The sequence below is a fragment of the Gorilla gorilla genome, chromosome 11 (assembly GCF_029281585.2).
Source record: "Gorilla gorilla gorilla isolate KB3781 chromosome 11, NHGRI_mGorGor1-v2.1_pri, whole genome shotgun sequence".
Taxonomy (NCBI): Eukaryota; Metazoa; Chordata; class Mammalia; order Primates; family Hominidae; genus Gorilla; species Gorilla gorilla.
In genome coordinates, this window is record NC_073235.2 from 117,145,942 (window position 1) to 117,164,761 (window position 18,820).

The 18,820-nt window shown below is 37.5% G+C and overlaps 1 protein-coding gene across 1 annotated transcript in view; it reads left to right on the plus strand.

Annotated features, from left to right (window-relative positions):
* The window catches only part of VWC2L (von Willebrand factor C domain containing 2 like), a 167,891-nt gene that overhangs the window by 81,129 nt on the left and 67,942 nt on the right, over positions 1-18,820 (plus strand). The window lies entirely within an intron of this gene.

The window sequence follows — 18,820 nt, forward strand, 5'->3', positions numbered from 1 at the left end:
GACACTTGGAAACACCGCGCTAAATGACAGAAGCAAAACACAGAAGTCTACATGTTGTATGATTCCATTTCTATGACATTTCCAGAATATGTACATTCATAGATACAGAAAACAGGATTCCAGCTGCCAGGGGATGGGGGGAGTGGCTACTCAATGGGTATAGATTTCTTTAGGAGGTGATTAAAGTGTTCTGCAAGGAGACAATCCTGAAGGTTGCATAAGTTTGTGAGTGGAGTAAAAGTCACTGAATTATACACTTTAAAATGGTGAATTTTATGGATTTCACTTCGATTTTTCAAAAATTAGCCCATTGCATGGCAAATGATATGGTAATAGGTTAGAGGGATGTTTTAATTTTTAATGGGAGAGTCTTGATGTTTTCTGTGTAAAAGGAGACACAACAAGTTGGGAGAAAAATCTGCAGAAGAAAGGGGTAATGTTTGGTTCATGCGTCTGATTGAATGAGAATATTGAGGATGCAGAGCACAAGCAATGGGTTAAATTTGGACGGAATAAGGTTTTCCATGAGGGAAGAAGAGAGACTAAATCCCAAAGCCAAAGACTTTGTAAGAGAAGGACAGTAAATTAAAGGAATAGCTCTGCTTATCTCAAATAGAATAAAGTGCATGTGCTTTTGGATAACCGTTTTAGATGTATGTAATGTTACGATACCTTAGGGGAAATTTTACTCAACTCCCGTATTAGGGAGCAAGGTGAAGTAACTTCCCCCAAATCAGAGATTTCCCTTCGTGCCCTGAGTCCTTTCACTCAATTCTAAGAAACAGCATTACACAGAAGAAAGGAGAGAACACTGGAGTCAGATGGAAATATGTTTAAGTCCCAGTTCCATTGCTTATCAGCTGTATCACCTTGGTCAAGTTACTTAACCTCCTGAGTTTTATTTCTACATGTGTAAAATAGAAAAAAAAAATTACTTCTCAATTACTGTAGTTCCTACCACTAACATAGCTACATAATAAACATTCTTCTCCCCCTTTTTCTCTTGTACTCCAGCTTCACTTTCTGGTTGCCTCTCAGTTATGGGATAGCTGAAATTTGCCGAAATGTGGTAAATATTAAGGAAAGGAGCATTGTTTTTATTTGACACTTCACTTTTTTTATGCCAAAGATATAAAACAGAAAGCAGCACAACTCAAAATACTATCGGGCACTGTGAATATAACAGAAGGATAAAAGTAAGCATAATGACAGCTGATCTAAGAAAATTAAACATAGTAAACAAACCAAAGCAGGGAGAAGTCAAAGACTATTTTCTGTGTGTAGTTCTGGGATGTACCAAATGACATGGGGTGACCCACTAAATAGCATAAAGCCTCCCGGAAGCAAGAGGGCATGTGATGACTATCCCCAGAGGCAGAGGTTGGGATCAGGGATGCACCGCACTCAGAGTGTGATGTGTGACAAAGGGGAACAGCTGTTCAAAGAACTCCACAGTTCATCAACCATGACCACAAAAGGCGGTGCCGCTGAGACAAGCACCTTGTGACATTTGTTTGGCAGAGCAGCTGAGGAGCTGTCAGCTTAGAACAATAATGCATCAAAGAGATCCACCAAATCAGCAGTCCAACCCACATAGACCAATGTACCTGTGAGACACACAGAATAATCAGAACCCAGAGATGACAACCAAAGAAGAAAATGGAGAAGAGAATATATCTAGGATTGGTGAGGACGTTAAAATGAATGTGTTCACTTATTGTGTATATATAAATTTTTTGGTAAATTCAGTATTATAAATGCACCAGAGGAATTTTTAATTTAAAGGAGACATCAATTGCTACTATGAATCACTAACTTTAAACAATCATTTTTTTTCTTAATTTTGAGTTTTGGTATGTCTGATGTATCAGTCAGTGTTTATTAGGTTTTGCTGCTATAACAAACAAACCCCACATGTCAGAGGCTTACGACAAAGTGTTATACTTGGACTGGAGAAGAATCCAAGTTTCTTGCTCACAGTACATAAAGGATGTGAGTTTGCTGGGGCTTTTGCTCACGCAGGGAGCTCATCACTTTCATTCAGGTTTCATTGGTCAAAGCTAATCCCCTGGCCAAGCATTTATCAATGGTGCAGGGAAATAGAATTGATTTTCAGGGAGAAGATAACAAATAATTGAGAACAATATTAAACAAAATATATCATAACTTACATTCCTAATATGGGGTACACCTGCATATGTGAATCTGTCAAACATAAAATTACACTAGCACAAGTTAGATTAGACAGGCTTCTCTGAGAAAATTAGGCAAAATGTAGCAAAATGAAACAAAATATAACCCTGTTACATCAGAAGAATATTTCAAGGAAGAACTTTATGGCTTCTGAGAAGCAAGGTTTAAATAAAGTATGACTAGTTCAATGAGTATTATTTCTATTAACACAGATGCTACTTGATTAGGCAGCCATCTTTGTGCAAGTGACAAAGCCTAAGCCCATGCTAACAAGAACAAAAGGAAAGCTATTGGTTCATATAACTGAAAAATCTAAGAGTAGGTAAAATTTTATGCATGGCTAGACCCAGAGGCTCACAAATATTTTAACGATTCTGTCCCTTTGTCCTTCTGTCCTTTGGTGCTGCTTTCCTCTCTATTCCTTTGCATTCTTATGCATGCTCCCCACCCCCATGCATTTGTGTAGCAAAGGTGGCCACTATTGGTTTTCTATCCCACCAACCTAGTAAATACACTGAAAGAGGAAATGTCTTTCTAACAGCTCTGGCACCATTTCCAAGGAGGATTCTGATTGGTTCAGTTTGGGTCATGTGTTTACCTCCATAACCAGGAAAGAGGATATTCTGAGGTCAGGTCTCTATCAACTGTCCATCTAAGGTACTGGAGAGGCAGAGTGTGTGGAGAGTCACCCGGACCCCAGGGACTGAATAAGACTGTTGAGATGACAAAGAGGTTATTGACAAAGGAGATGCTGTGCAGAAAACAGATAAAGAAGCAAGCAAGTGAAGTCCATCTAAGACCCTACCTGCAGATGTTTCTGGGATGAGGTTATATCTGACCTTATCCACCAACTGTCATCTATTTCTTCCATTATTTCTCCACAATGAATCAATGTAGTACACCAGCTCCTAATAAGCTAACAAACTAATTTGCAGCAAAATTCTGTAATACTATTCCTAATTTTCTAAAGTTCAAAAGGAAATCACTGGAGACATCCACTCCATTTTGCTACAATTACAGTATTTTATGTTAAATTCATCCACTGTATCCTCATCTACTACAGTAGTCCTATTCAGCATAACTTTATTCCCACATGAACAGGAAACACTGTAAATTGCTTATCTAAGGTTTTCTTTCTTGCTACAATGCCTTTAATTATTTATCCAGTCCTAGGCATAATAAAATATTATAATTTACTCTCATAGACATGAGTCCTTCTCAATTATTCCGATTTGGAATGTTTTTAGCAAGGAAAGCTACTTTGCCATGCAGAATGAGTACAAGACTATTAGAATGATCTAAGACAGATCTGTTCGCCAGCCACTCTGCCAGAAACATTTTAGCAGCAAAGTAAACAAGGAGACCCTACCCTCTGCATGTCTCTGAAGAGTTTCCCAGATGAGAGTCAGGAATGACTTGGGCCTTTTTCCTCTTCCAAGTCAGCCTTCTTTAACCTCTCATGTTTGTGACAGTGTCCTCCATTTTGAAGGAAAATCTCTCAGCTCATCTTTGAGTCTCAAAGTCTCTTCAGATCATCTTTATTTATCCTGTTTTCCCAGACGTTCTTAAAGGCAAATCAGAAATTAAAGTTTATCAGAATTAAGCAGGTGTTGCCTACCTCAAGACTTGAATGTACTTAAAATTCATCCTTGAAATGTTACACAACTGTGTTTTTTTAATAGCACTAGGTACTTTTTTTTTTTTAAGTTTCTAATTTCGTGTCTTGGGTGTTTTTTTCTTGTTTTTTCCTTTCAAGGGCACACTTCACTTAAGGTAGAAAACTTTCTGGAAAAGTGACAAATATACTGCTGTTCTCATTTGCCCATGAAATAAAGTTTCCATCCAGGCCAACTCTTAGATTTCTAAGGTCTTTGCATTACTTTGATTGTTCCTGAACTGTCTTCTAATACAGCATAGTCTTTAGTTGTGCTTTCGAAGTGTCTGGTTTATTAAACATTTTCATAAACAACTATGTCATACTTTCATGCAAATGATTGGTTCAACGGTTTTTATTGTTCTTGCTTTTTTTATATTGATTTGACTTTAAACATCTCCAGATTGGAAAACATTCTGCTAATACTCTCTCCTCCCACTGTAAAGTCACTGAGAGCTGTGGAAATTAAATTATGAAGGCTGCTAAGAAAATCCCTACTCCCCATCCTTTGCTGATCCTTTGTTACTGCCTTTTTGTTTATCATCTACCATTTTTTGTTGCTGAGCCAGTTGTGACTCTGAGGGCCTGCTCAGAGGTTTCTTAGAGGACTACAACCTTGTTGGTGTCAGGGATTATGCTGTCTCACCTTTGTTTCATCTGAAATGACAGATTCTCAGCAAAAACTTCTTAACTTCAATGATTTTGATTTTCTGTTACTTGCCAAGATAATAAATCCAGGGGTCTTTCAAACATCAGTTTTGCCCAGTTGATGGACGACCACTTAGGAACCACTGGCAGAGAACTTCACTGCCCCACTAGTTTGGCAGTGCCATCTTTCAGCAGATCCCTTAATCTACTCCTGCTTCAGGTTCCTCATCTGTAAATGAGAACCAGTATATTTCTACCAAAATATTCCCACCATCTACCAAACAGAGCTGTTCTATCAAATAAATTATCTCTGTAAAAGTATTTGCTTACCTTGAAAACACCATTTTTTCTAAAGAAATCCAAGGCCCTAAAACTTTCACACTCAAGCTGTATTATTTTACACATAAGGATATATGCTTAAAAGGAAGCATAACCTCTTTCTGAAATCCTCACAACCAGCTTCAAAACATGTAAATTATAGGAAATAATATTTCAAAAAAGCCAACAAGTCAGTTCAGATTTTTTTGAGCTGAATATCCTACATACAGTCATGTGTTGCTTAACATCAAGGATACATTCTAAGAAATGTGTCCTTAGACTATTTCATCGCTGGTGAACATCATGGATTCTGCTTACACAAACCTAGATGGCATAGCTTACTACACACTTACGCTATAGGGTATATTTATATACAGTAGCCTAGGAATAACAGGCCTGTATGTAACCTATTGATCCTATGCTACAAACCTGTATAGTATAATACTATAGTGAATACTGTAGGCAACTGTAACACACTAGTGAGCATTTTTGTATCTAAACATAGATAAAGTACAATCAAAATAAGGTATTACAAAATCTTATGGGACAACTCTCATATAAGTAACTCATCAGTGACTGAAACTTTATGTGGCACATGAGTATATTTGAAAAGAAAGATGCAATAGAATGGCTGCAAGCATATGAAACATCTTCCTCTCCATGACTTGGTTTTAAACTCACAATAATAGGTATCCTCTTCTGGACCTTGACATCTGTGTGCTGCAGTCTGTTATTTTTCAACTATCTGTTATACTTAGGTCTCCAGATCTGTCAATCTACAAGGGCACCAGCTTTCAGAACATTGATAGACCTCCTAATTAATTTGCTATTCCTAAGAATATGTTCAACAGTCTGCTTCATCCACATTGGGGTTTTATTTGAACAGTACAGAGCAAAGACATTCTTAACTAAAGCATCTGATTTTCCCAAAGGAAGCACAGATTGAAGGGAAATCTTACGTGATTGTACTATTGCTTAAAATTGTTGTTGACAATTAAAACTTCAATAATTAAATGTTGCTTTAATTTAAACAAAAAGTTATAATCTTACCAATGATTTATTCTAAAAATGCACTTCTTTCAGATTCTATTCTCACCAGATGCTTGGTTCTCAATAAAAACTTGGTGGTGATAACACCTAAGAGTATTCATGTTATGGCTTCTAATTAATCAGAAATGGAGGTATATTTGTCATGGTCCTTCATATGTGCATGTGTGTATTTGTATGTTTTGGTCCTTTCACTCTTTGCTACAATCTTTTTTAACTATGTTAAGTGTACAATATCAAAACACCATATTTCTTTGAAAAGAAAGGATGTTCTGTTCCATCGTTAAGGTGAGATGCGGATTTCCAATTAAAAAGCAAATCCTATATTTCAAAAGGTGGAATAAGCTGGTACTTACAGAAGTTCAGCTGGCTAAATTTAGGGCACTGAAAAATATCCAATCCAAGAATAGTCTTTGGCTTCAGGCATGTAACATTTTTATTTGATAGTGTATTGGAAAGGAAAAAAAAAACATTCATTTTAAGCTCTTACCCTTCTACATATTGTTCTGTGATAGGTCAATGAGTGTAGATGGTGGTGTTGGCTTCAAAACTATAGCTTCCCTTAAGTGGTCTGTTTCAATTTTGTTATGCCAGTTTTAAAAAGCTTTCTGTTTGTAAATGTTTATATTCAAACTATCCTCTCTTGCCTCTCTAAATTCAACTGTTTTCTTAACTTCACCCAATTTTTGCAACCTCATCTTTGAGCCATGATCCTTCTTCATATATGGTGGGTTCATAGGTACACAAGTATTATACTCATTGCTGCAGTATGGAATTTTTCTTTGTTGATTTTCCCATTTATTCACTGTCTTCTAATTCATCCAGCTCATACTTTGGCTCAGGATATAATCTGCTGTCCATTTCAACCCCAAATTTCCAGCTGCCATTTCCGTAAATTCACTCTCTTTATCAGTGTTTCTCTAAATGTGCATCCAAAAACCTGCAGTGGTGACGAAAATGCCTGTTTCTGGGCCCCATCCCAGACCTGATGAATCAGAATCTCTGGGAGGGAGGCCTGGGGATTTATATTCATAACAAACTTCTTCCCCAAAGATTCTGCGTTTGAGAACCGCTGCTCTCTGCTCAGCCATCTTTCAACAATGATAGTAAGTTCATAACTTCTGTTAAATCTGTAGTATATGTGGATTACTTAAAGTTGTGCTCGGTGCTGTAATGAATAAAAACCCAAATCTCTGTGGCTTGGCCAAATAGAAGTTGGGGGAGAAATGTTTTCCTCATCATGTGACTGACATGATGAATCTAATGAACATGTGGCTGAAGCTAACAGAGGCTCCACCCGCTTCAACATGTTTCCCAGGGTCACCCAGGGCATGAAAATCCAACCAGTCTACAGTGGGAAACTTGGCGGAGAAGCACCTAGGAGATGTTTATGGGCCTGGCCATTTATCACTCCACCCACCTTTGCATGGCACTAACTTGGGACTCCACTTAGATGTTTCAGAAGTGCTAGAAAATGTAGGTTCTGGGCAGCAGCTTCCTAACCACCACTTTCCACAAGGGACATAGAGAAAAACTCTTTGATAGATCCTTGGCATCTCTGCCGCTATGCACCATCCAGAGGGGAAAGACATAAAGTGTGTGGTTTCAAAACACTCTGTGGAGTATCAGAGGCCTATTGTTCAATGACCCCCATTTCCAGAACTTCCTACTCAAGCAGAAAAGCCACGGTCTCTGAAGCCTTGTCTCTAGGTATGCTTGAATCCTCAATATTTCTTTTTCTTAATATTTCTCCTTGGCTATCTTAAAATACAGAAAAAGTTTATGATTTTGAAATGCTATATGAATACTATAATATATAAAAAAGTGGGTGAATCTTTTAATATGTTCTATGTTCCTAATATTGAAAAATAAGTTATATCTCTATATGTATATTTATATGTATATATAATACATATTTTTATATATGGGTGTATATATTATACATATACATATTTTTATATGTGTATATATATTATACATACATATATTTTAATATGTGTACATATACATATAAATCTACCACTGGATTGTGTATATATGTGCAAAAAAACCCACAGGCAGATATATTTTTCATCAGTGTAAACCATTGCCTTGTTCATTTTATTATCAAGAAGACATAGAGCATATCGGCCTAAGAAAAATTAGGGACTGCACGACCAAGTCAACATAGAGGGGATTTATGGATACCTTCATATGCCTTCTGAGGCTTATATCGTACTTTTTTTTTTTTTTTTTTTTGAGACAGAGTCTTGCTGTCACCCAGGCTAGAGTGCAGTGGTGCAATCTCAGCTCACTGCAACCTCTGCCTCCCAGGTTCAAGCAATTCTCCTGCCTCAGCCTCCTGAGTAGCTGGGATTACAGGAGCCTGCCACCATGCCCAGCTAATTTTTGTGTTTTTAGTAGAGATGGGGGTTTCACCATCTTGGCCAGGCTGGTCTCAAACTCCTGACCTCGTGATCCACCCACCTCAGCCTCCCAAAGTGCTGGGATTACAGGCATGAGCCACTGCGCCCAGCCATACCATTCTGTTTCTTTCAGATAAAATTGAAGGGAAGAAATCAGCAAAGTTTGAAAAACTGCCATCAAGTTTAGATACCACCAGTTACACTGAACACTTGAAACAGACATATTATTTTAACAGGCATAGGACTATTCAGAAGTTTGACACAGGAAGGGGAACATCACACACTGGGGCCTGTCATGGGGTGGGGGGAGTGGGGGGAGGGATAGCATTAGGAGATATACCTAATGTAAATGATGAGTTAATGGGTGCAGCACACCAACAAGGCACATGTATACATATGTACCAAACCTGCACGTTGTGCATATGTACCTAGAACTTAAAGTATAATTTAAAAAATTTTAAAAAAAGAAGTTTAACAGTCTATCTGAAGTTCTCAACTTGCAATAAGCTGTCATTTTTTATTCATGCATTGATTGATTCATTGGTAGTTTACTCAGAAAAATTTCAGAATCAAATGTGCATTAGCTTTGCCTTTATTTATTTGGTCATTTAACAAATATTCATTGAGCCACTACAAAGTGTCAGACACTTTTCTGAGCACTGAGGAGATAATAACGTACAAGCCAGTCACAAAATAAAAAATGTCAAAAGTAGGGAGAGTGAGTTTATAGACAATGATAGGGGCTATTATGGTAGATAGGATAATTGGGAAAGGCCTTTCTGAGCTGTGGATCTTTGAGTAGAAACCCCAGTGAAGGAAGGGTATGTGACTTTTGAATATTCATGAGAGAATTGCATCAGGCAAAGGTAAGAGCAAGTGTTAATGCTCTGATGGAAAGATACATCTTATATGAGAAATCTCTAACATATACACACATAAGAAACCTCTGCCACATAATTTTGGGTAAATATTTCACCTAAACGGCATCATCTATCTTAGAAATAGCATAAATTACATACTATTATTTTTCTGCTCTGATAAAACCATGAGTTAGAAATGGTATTCAGCTAGTAATGGAAACATTTTAAAAAAATAGGAGCGCCAATAAAATATTTTCTTTCCTTCGTGTAGATTAAAGTCAGGCAGCAAATATCAGAGGCTGGTACAAGGGCTCTATGGTACCATCAACGTTCTGGCATCCTACTTTCTTGCATTGCCATTCTTTGTGCATGGATTCCATCTTCAAGTTTACCTCACGGTCACTATATGGCTATTGCAACTCTAACCATTTCATGTGTATTCCAGGTAGGACAAAAGGCAAGTAAGTCCTTCCCATCTGAGCCTGTTTTTCAGCTTCCTATCCCTGCTGCCAGCTTCTGAAGACCTTTCCGCAAGTCTGACCTAACAACTTGTACTTACCTGTCCTTAGTCAGTTGGGCGATATGGCCCCCTTTATCTGCAACAAAGGCTAGAAAATGTATTTTTACCTGTATACATTGCTTTCCTTAACAAGATCAGAGTTCTATTAATAAGAATGAAGGAGAGAATCAGTATCAGGTAGACAACTAAGCCCAGGTTCAGTTATTAAGAGGTGTAAACAAAGGATCAACCTCCATTCTCTAACCAATGAGTTTAAAGGCCTATTGTTCTGTTAATTATTTGTCCTCCCTAGGTTATATAACACCTTTCTCAGTGTTTTCATCACTCACTCTTGATGAAACTATGAGACATTTGTCATAATTTCTAATCTCATCAGGTTGTACTCTCTAAGTAAGCCTATAAACAGCATCTCTCTTCCTTGAATTGAGAAATAAAATAACACAGTAGCAGATAGAAGCAAAATATCATTTTAGTTACTTATAGAGACCAAGTTAGAGGGTGTGGTTTCAGGTTTATTAGCCAGTAAGCCAATACTAAACCCCCAAATTATGCAGACTGGCCTACTGGTGATGCTGGACTTTTTCTATAGAACAAGTGCACTCCCAAGCGGCAAACATATTCAGTAATTTTTCACAAATTCAACCATCAGAAAAGCCACTCCACCTTCCCTCTGATGAAGTGTAGAACTAACTGTCACTACCACCTGGAAATAAACCTGAGCCATAGGAAGGAAGTGTTCTCTCCAGCTCTGGTGGAGTCTGTGATACTAGTGGCCACAGGGAATCATGCCTCCCCGAATCCATACCCTTACGTGTACCTGCCCACTCCCACCTTAAATCTTCTTTAACCAAAAGAATAGGCCAGACGTGGTGGCTCACGCATGTAATCCCAGCATTTTGGGAGTCCGAGGCGGTGAATCGCCTGAGGTCAGTAGCTCGAGATCAGCCTGGCCAACATGGTGAAACCCCATCTCTAATAAAAATACAAAAATTAGCAGGGCATGGTGGTGGGTGCCTGTAATCCCAGCTACTCGGGAGGCTGAGGCAGGAGAATCACTTGAACCTGGAAGACGGAGGTTGCAGTGAGCTGAGATTATGCCACTGCACTCCAGCCTGGGCGACAGAGCAAGACTTCGTCTCAAAAAAAAAAAAAAAAACAAAAAAGGAATGTGCCATCCCTAGGCCTAGGCCTTAAAAAGGCTACTTGCTGCTGCCGTTGCTCTCTTGGGATCCTTGAGCCACTGTATAAGACTCCAGCTACCCTGCTGTACAGGCCACAAGGAAAGGTCACTTACAGAGGGACCAGCCCTGAGATTACAGAGAAAGAGAAGTGGGGAGTTGCAGCTAAGCCCACCTCCCCACCGACTCACCTGCTGACTGCAGCCACCTGAGTGGCTACCAGCAAGATGAGCGGAACTCCCCAGCAAAGTCATCCCAGATGGCATGATTATGATTAAATAAATGTCATTGTTTTCTATTACCATGTTTTGGAGGTAGTTTGTCACAGATCAATAACCAAAACAATTAAACACTGCTGTTCTTCCTTCTTCAATATTTTTCATTTTTTCCTCCTTATCTAGTCTCAGCTTCAGTGAGTATTACCATTGAACTTGAAATATTCGCATGTTCTCAATAAATATCAGCGATTATTATGTAAGGTGTTTTGTTCATGCAAAGTGTAAATATAAAGCATAAAAAGTGACAACCATTGGCAGGGCACGGTGGCTCATGCCTGTAATCCCAGCACTTTGGGAGGCTGAGGCAGGCGGATCATGAGTTCAGGAGTTCAAGACCAGCCTAGCCAATACGGTGAAACCCCGCTTCTACTAAAAATACAAAAATTAGCTGGGCATAGTGGCACACACCTGTAGCCCCTGCTACTTGGGAGGCTGAGGCAGGAGAATCACTTGAACCCAGGAGGCAGAGGTTGCAGTGAGCCGAGATCATGCCACTGCACTCCAGCCTGGGCAACAGAGAGAAACTCCACGTCAAAAACAAACAAAAAAAAGTGATAACTATTGAGCACAGTTTGCTGCTAGGTGCCTTTTCAACACTCTGAAATGATACCTAGTCTTCTTTCCTAATGACGTAAAAATGTTATTTTTATGCTTTTCTATCAGCTGCAGTCTCCCTTCTATTTTGTGTAACACCAGGTCATTTTTCCTTGCTTATTCTTAGAAAGTCTTGTGAAAGTCATTCCTGCTTCATATAATGAAATTCCTTAACTAGATTGTGTTTTTCTTCTTCCCTTTCTCATCCCTTCCATTTTCCTGCTTCCAGTAAAAAGCTTCCCCAGATGGGCCCTAATACTTGGTATTACCATAACGTCACATTTCATCAGCTTCTATTTGTATGTAGTTGTTGTGTGCATTTATTAGTGTATATCGCCTAAATAAGATGGGAATGCTTAACAAGCTGAGAACCAATATCTTCCCCATTTTTGCCTTTGCTAGTATTGGGAAGGCAGTTCAAAACTGGCTACCATCATATCTAGGCACGTAGCACCAAACCCAAGAAACTGCAAATTATGTTCATGCAAAACTGCATCCCCTGAACTCCAGCAAGAGTTTTGACCTAGATCTCTTCATGATATGTTAGGGAAAGAAAACATTTAGCATCTAAATCTTCAAAATATTAAGATTACCAGTTTTCTAAGTTAACAAGTCCTCGATTCATTCTGGGCTGACTTACTCAGGAGACAGGAAGCAAAGTGCCTAAGGCCCAAAATACTTTCAGAGGCCCATGAAAATACTTAATTTTAATCAGAAAAAAAAATGTAAACTTAGGTTAAAGAAAATGTTTTAATATGTAATATTAATATATTCATCTTGATACCAAGGCCATAGTAAAATATAATTAATTTTTATATTGAGGAAGAGAGAGGCAAAGGGAAAAGAGCTTAGAGCTCATCAAAGTCATAATGTGGCCAAAAATTTATTAGGCTAATTGTTCTCAAAACATAGAAAGCATTAAAATTTCCGGGGATACTTTTTTGTAATCCAAACTCTCAGCTACAAAAGCAGTGATTGTTGAGTAGGGCTAGAATAAATCTCAGGAGTCTGCATTTTTACTGAGCAATTTAGGTAATTCCACTATGTACACAATCAGAATAAAACTAAAAAAGTGAAACCAGAAATGAGAAAAAAAAAACACAGAAATGATAAAAGTTTCTGTTTCCATGTGGCAAAGCTGAGAGATGGGACAAGTAAGATATGAGTATGTTGCTTTTTGTTATATCTTTTCTGTCCTAATTGATTTGTCCTCACCACATCATACAGCTACCATTAAACTGTTGGCTCTATAATCAGCAGCTACCTGCTATTCCCTTGAAATTCTTCCATCTGTGGATAGATTATTCTGCAGGGAAGGAGCACAATTTGTTGACTACAAGAAGACCACTTATATTTGGACACTGGCTAAAACAAGATGTATCAGGCTAGTCTTGAAAACAGCTGAGAGTCCAGTACATTGTACAAATTGTAACTGGTTCTGTGTACAAATACGACCAGTTGGGTAGATGACTAAAGTACTAAACAAAAATCAAAAGAATGCAGATTTCAAATAAGAAAATAGAAAGGTTCTTTACTGATCATTTTGAATAGCTTTAGCTGCTTCGTTTCCCTAAGAGAAGGGTGAAATCAGAATGTACAAGGTAAACAGAAAATGAGAGATAGTTTAGTTGGAATGAGTGATGTTGGAAGTAGCTTCCTGTAACCCATGCACTTATTAAGATGAATCAAAGGACTAACATGGATGGGCTGTTGTCCATGTCTAAGTGTTTAGAGTCTGCATCTGATTGCTCACTAGTGATAGAGGGCATAGTAGTTTCTTTCTGCAGCACGTGTCTGACATTTTGGGGAGCTGAAATTTATTGAGAAGTTCAGCAAATTTACCCAGCAAAAATCAGCTTCCAGCCAAGCTGGTTACACACAGGCCAGTAAATTATTCTTTAATTAAGATGAACTGAATAACCACCAAAGGATTTGTTAGGGGGCAGGGTCTGAACAAAGCTGAAAATCGTACCCCAGTATAAACAGGAATGTCTTCCCTAGGAAAGCCCATGACGTGGCCCGCAGCATGAACTGGCATTAGTGGTTATTCTCTCCGAGTCCTGGGAGGCATAATCCAGTGCTTCATGATTGCAAAGTACTTCATAACGTTCATTATTTTATCTTCACAACAAGCCTGTTGGGCAGCCTGGAGATGTGATTCCCATTTTACACAGGAGGAAACAATCAGAGAGAGATTAAGTAACTCACCCAATGTTCCAGGATGAAAGAGGATAGACAGACAAGTCCAATTTTGAGCTGTGAATTTCCAGCACATCATTTAGTTCATTGCCTTGCTCTCCTAAAATCCCAAAATAAATTTGACTGGTCTGAACACTTAAAAATATCATAATTAGTTCAATTGAAGATGTCTTGATAGACGGGAATGCTATTTCCTGTCCACCTCCATCCCCACGGACATGCTCTTTGAAATTTCTTTTCTCAAGGACAGTGTTGATTTAATCGGAAAGAACTGTGTTCTCGTTTCCTATTTTGGCTACTGAAGTAGCCCCGGCCATATGCACAGTGGCCATCTGGAAAAATTCATTCCTAACTTCAGGGAGTATTGCATCAGTTTGCCCTGAAACTGTTTACCCACTGGCTCTGCTCCTCATTTTTAGAAGCAGTGTGATTTCTACTTGGGTTTACTTGAGATTCTACCTAATAACCAAAACAAACAGTGGTACATAAACCTCCATGGAGAATCAGCACAAAGATTTAAAGAATACTCCCCTGTACTACTCTATAATTTGTTCTCTTTTTTGCAGTTTTGGGTTTTTTTTAATCAAGAGTTGCTGAAATCAGCTTTTGTTCCATGTGTTCATAACTCCAAGCCTTGTTTTTTTCCCTTTTTTTCTGATTAAGAAATACTCAAAGGTATAATCAGGTCCTTGCACAGTATTTAATTAGCCATAATTAAAAGACATCTACACAAAGCAAGCACAGTGTTTTCAAAGTCTTTTCTTCTGTTACATTGTTAATGAATTAAGAAATTAATTGGCATTGTGAGTTACCACAGAAAATGTGGCTAAGAAAATTTTAACTGTCTTATAAAATTATCCTTTATTGTAGATGATGTTCTGGCCCTGTATTCAATTCAATATCATTCCCAATCATTAAAAGAAAAAAAAGCAAAACATAAGAATGGTGGGAAGAAAAGGACAGATAAAGGTATAAAAAATGTTCCCATAGATCCATATTCTAGTAAGAGTGTTTAACATGATCCAAGCTCCAAACTAGTCCAATCGTTTTTGGAGACTTTTTTAAATCTCCAAATTTCTTAGTAATGGTGGGGAAGGTGGGCACAGGGGCCAAAGGGGTAGCAGGGAGCGCTGGGAAGATGATTCACTTATTTTCATACCCAGTAATCTGGCTTTATTGCTTAATAATATGTATGGAAATGTTATACATATGATTAATTCTATCAACAACAACAAGGTCTCAGGAAGGACAGTTTAATAAAGAATTTGAAAGATTATCTCATGTTTATATCTTTAGTCTTTCAAAAGGCTGTTTCCTATCGACATATTTAAGCTTCATCCTTCCACTTTAAAGATATATACTGACTTTTATTTGGGCAAAAAAGTGGAAATCAAACAAGTATATAGATGAAGGATTTATATCTGTAGCACTTGAAAAGCTTTTATAGATCTATAAAATAATACAAAAATACCAGTGAAGGTGAGAGATAGCAACAATCACACATGAACAATGCTAATGCCTAATAAACATAAAATAGTTCAAAGAAATACAAATCAAATTGAGATTTGTATTTCTCCTATACCCTTAACTCCTATATCATTATTAAGAATTTCTTAAAATCTTAATTCCCAGTGTTTGAAGATACTATGGTTTCTGTTGGGACTACAAATTGTATCTTTCTGCAGAGCAATTTAGCTATACGTATCAAAACCTTTAGAAATCATCACATGTTTTGACTCAATAATTTTACTTCTATATAAATTTACTTCTCAATAATTACTTCTTTCTAAAGAAATGTTCAAAGATGAAGGGAAGGCCTTATATAGGTTATTTATCATATAAAATATTAAAATAAATTCAAAATATCGAGTTAGAATAACATAAATGCTAAGAGTCAAGTTTAAAATATGTATTGATCACTCATTTAGTTAATTATGGAGCCAATAAAAATATTTCTAAAGAATATGCTGATGAAATAAAGACTTGTGATACAATGTTTTGTGAACAATGGAATATAAATTATATTATCCAAATTTTTAAAAGTCTGTGTCTAAATATATAGAAAGAAGAGTAGAAATACATTAAAATATTAACAGAGGTTATGTCTGGGTGGCTAAAATTACTGAAAATTTTCTAATTTTTAAAAAATGTTCTATGGAAAAAAATGAGCTATTTAATTATTACAAAATATAGAATTGATTTTGTAAAACAAAGTAAAGGTCAACACGTTTCTTTGAAGTGACAAATACTAGAGTATAAGCATATTTTTATAAAATATTTTTAAAATTTGTGGACTTCTACCACAATTAAATCTAACTGAAAATATTTAGAACATTTAACATGTGTATCTAAAGACAGTAATGATTCAGTTTTCAAACCACAGCTATTTTAACATTGTTAAGGGAATCTCTAATAAGTTTAAGAAGACAAATGATATTATCTACCCAGCATAATCAGATAGTTTAATTTCTAATTGAACTTTATCTGAAGTCCTTTCTATTTTATTAAACAATTCAGAAATCCACTAATGAATGACTTAGACAAAGTAATTGCATGTATAGAATGATCAAAGAAATAAAGGATAATGATCATTTTCACATATATTACCATATTTGACCCTCAGATTTGTAAACGGGAATAACACTCTCCTGACTAGAGCTACAGGGAAAGTTGCCAGAGGTAAACTGATGGCATTCCCCAAGGTCTCCTGGCAAGTCAGTGATGGAACCAGGATTTTGACTTTGTACCTCCGTTTTCTAATCTTGGACCAAAGTCCAGAGTTTGTGCCAATGTACCATGCTGGCACCCTAAAATAATTATTATCTCTTAATTAGTCATGTGATGTTATCAAGAACATTTGCTCTTAAACTATAACATCATCTATATTAGTGAGTTTGATAGACAACCCGTATTTCTATTGAACAGCCTTGGAGACAGTCATGAACCTCAAGCAGGCTCTGTTTTCCGCTAGATGGCACATAGCCCGCTTCTCTTCTGGGGAATAGGTTTCAAGGAATTTGCAGCTAGTTGCCACATTTTTCTTTAATGTAATTCAAGCAAAATCTTATTAGATGTTATATTCACATTGTTTAAAAAGCCCATTAATGTAAGGGCTTAAGTTATCCTTTCTTTTGTGCACTTATATTTATTTATTTTTTTATTGAGACAGAGTCTCGCTCTGTCGCCCAGGCTAGAGTGCAGTGGTGCGATCTCTGCTCACTGCAAGCTCCGCCTCCCGGGTTCACGCCATTCTCCTGCCTCAGCCTCCCAAGTAGCTGGGACTACAGGCGCCCACCACCACGCCCAGCTAATTTTTTATATTTTTAGTACAGACGGGGTTTCACCCTGTTAGCCAGGATGGTCTTGATCTCCTGACCTCATGATCCGCCCGCCTCAGCCTCCCAAAGTGATGGGATTACAGGCGTGCACCACCACCCCCGGCTCTTCTGTGCACTTTTAAATGATATACTTAGCTTTATTTCTTATTCTAAAACTACAGAAATTTTCTCTGGATTCGCCATTTGGTAAGATGAAGATGCTACTGTCTCTCCCCTTTTCATCCCACATTTTCCCTGTCTACTCCCAAACTGCCATTTCTACTTTTCATTGTCAAGGTTGATAACATTTACAGTTTCCTATCAAGCTTTGCTCATAGGATGATTCTAAATGATGGAATTATAAACACATTGATAATTTATTTTTCACTAACAACCAAGTAGTTAACTATGATTACATTTTCCTTCCTGTGTAACTAGTGTGTGTTTGTTCTATCCTAGAGTTTCCCATTTCCTTTTCCCCATATTTTCCTTTTTTTTCATAAGAATCCTTGACTTTTCTTCTAAGACCTCCATAGATTTGTAAAAGTCATATTTTAAATTCCAAGGGCTCCTTCAAGTTTTTAGATTTTCGTTTGTATGTAACATCCTATTCTTTTTCAATGAAGATTTTGGGGCAATTTTGTTTTTTTTGTTTGTTTGTTTCTGTTTTTGTTTTGCAAATTTACTGGAGAATTTAATCTGAGTTTTACTGTGGAAGTTCTGACCCATTCTCTAAAAGAGTTCGATTTCTCAATGGTTTTTCTTTTTTCCTTTTCCTTCTCCCTCCCTCCTCCTTTTCTTCCCTCCCTTCCTCCTTCCTGTCTTGCCTTGCCTTTCCTTGTCTTTCTCTTTCATTTTCTGGGCAGAGCAGACCACAGAATGCTCACCCCTCTCTGGAATCACTCTGAGGGGAGATTTCTCACTGAATTGCCAGAGTTGCCCAGTGGGATTCTGCTCCAGATGCACACAGGCTTGAGCCTCTTTCCCTTCCTAGTCTCACTTCCCCACTTTCACACTGGCATTTCTAGAAATCACCTCCCATATAAACTGCTCGCATCTAAACTGAGACTGAATTTTCCTAACGTGTGTATTACCTTTGACTGTACATTCATGTTTAAACATGAGGCAATTGATGAAATAGTAATATAAGGCTATTTTGTCGGGAGATTCCTACTTAATAAAATTTAGATATTTTGTTCTTGAATCTATACTAGCTATTATAACTCTACTTGCTATTCTAGTCTCTAGTTTCAAGACACAGCCTATATACCCCAAGACAGAATTTTTTTTTCTATTTCTCTAAAGAAAAACTTTGCTACTTAAAAAAAAATAACGTGTTCGTTGATGATATTGCATTGCCTGGGAGGTGGAAGCCTTGACTCCCAGATATTGTAGATCTGGATGGAAGTGGGAGTGGAGGGTAAGAGGGGTAGCGGGAATGCAGTTGATTTGAAGACAGTCATTTTCAGGTATCCTCTTACTCACTGTCTCCTCCCATCTTCCTGTGTTTTTGAGAAGTGAATTGCTTTTGGGTCCTGCAGGGCATATTGACTCTCTGGTTGTAACCCCTTACTGTAGAATTCCAGCAACAACTTTCTCTACCCCAGTT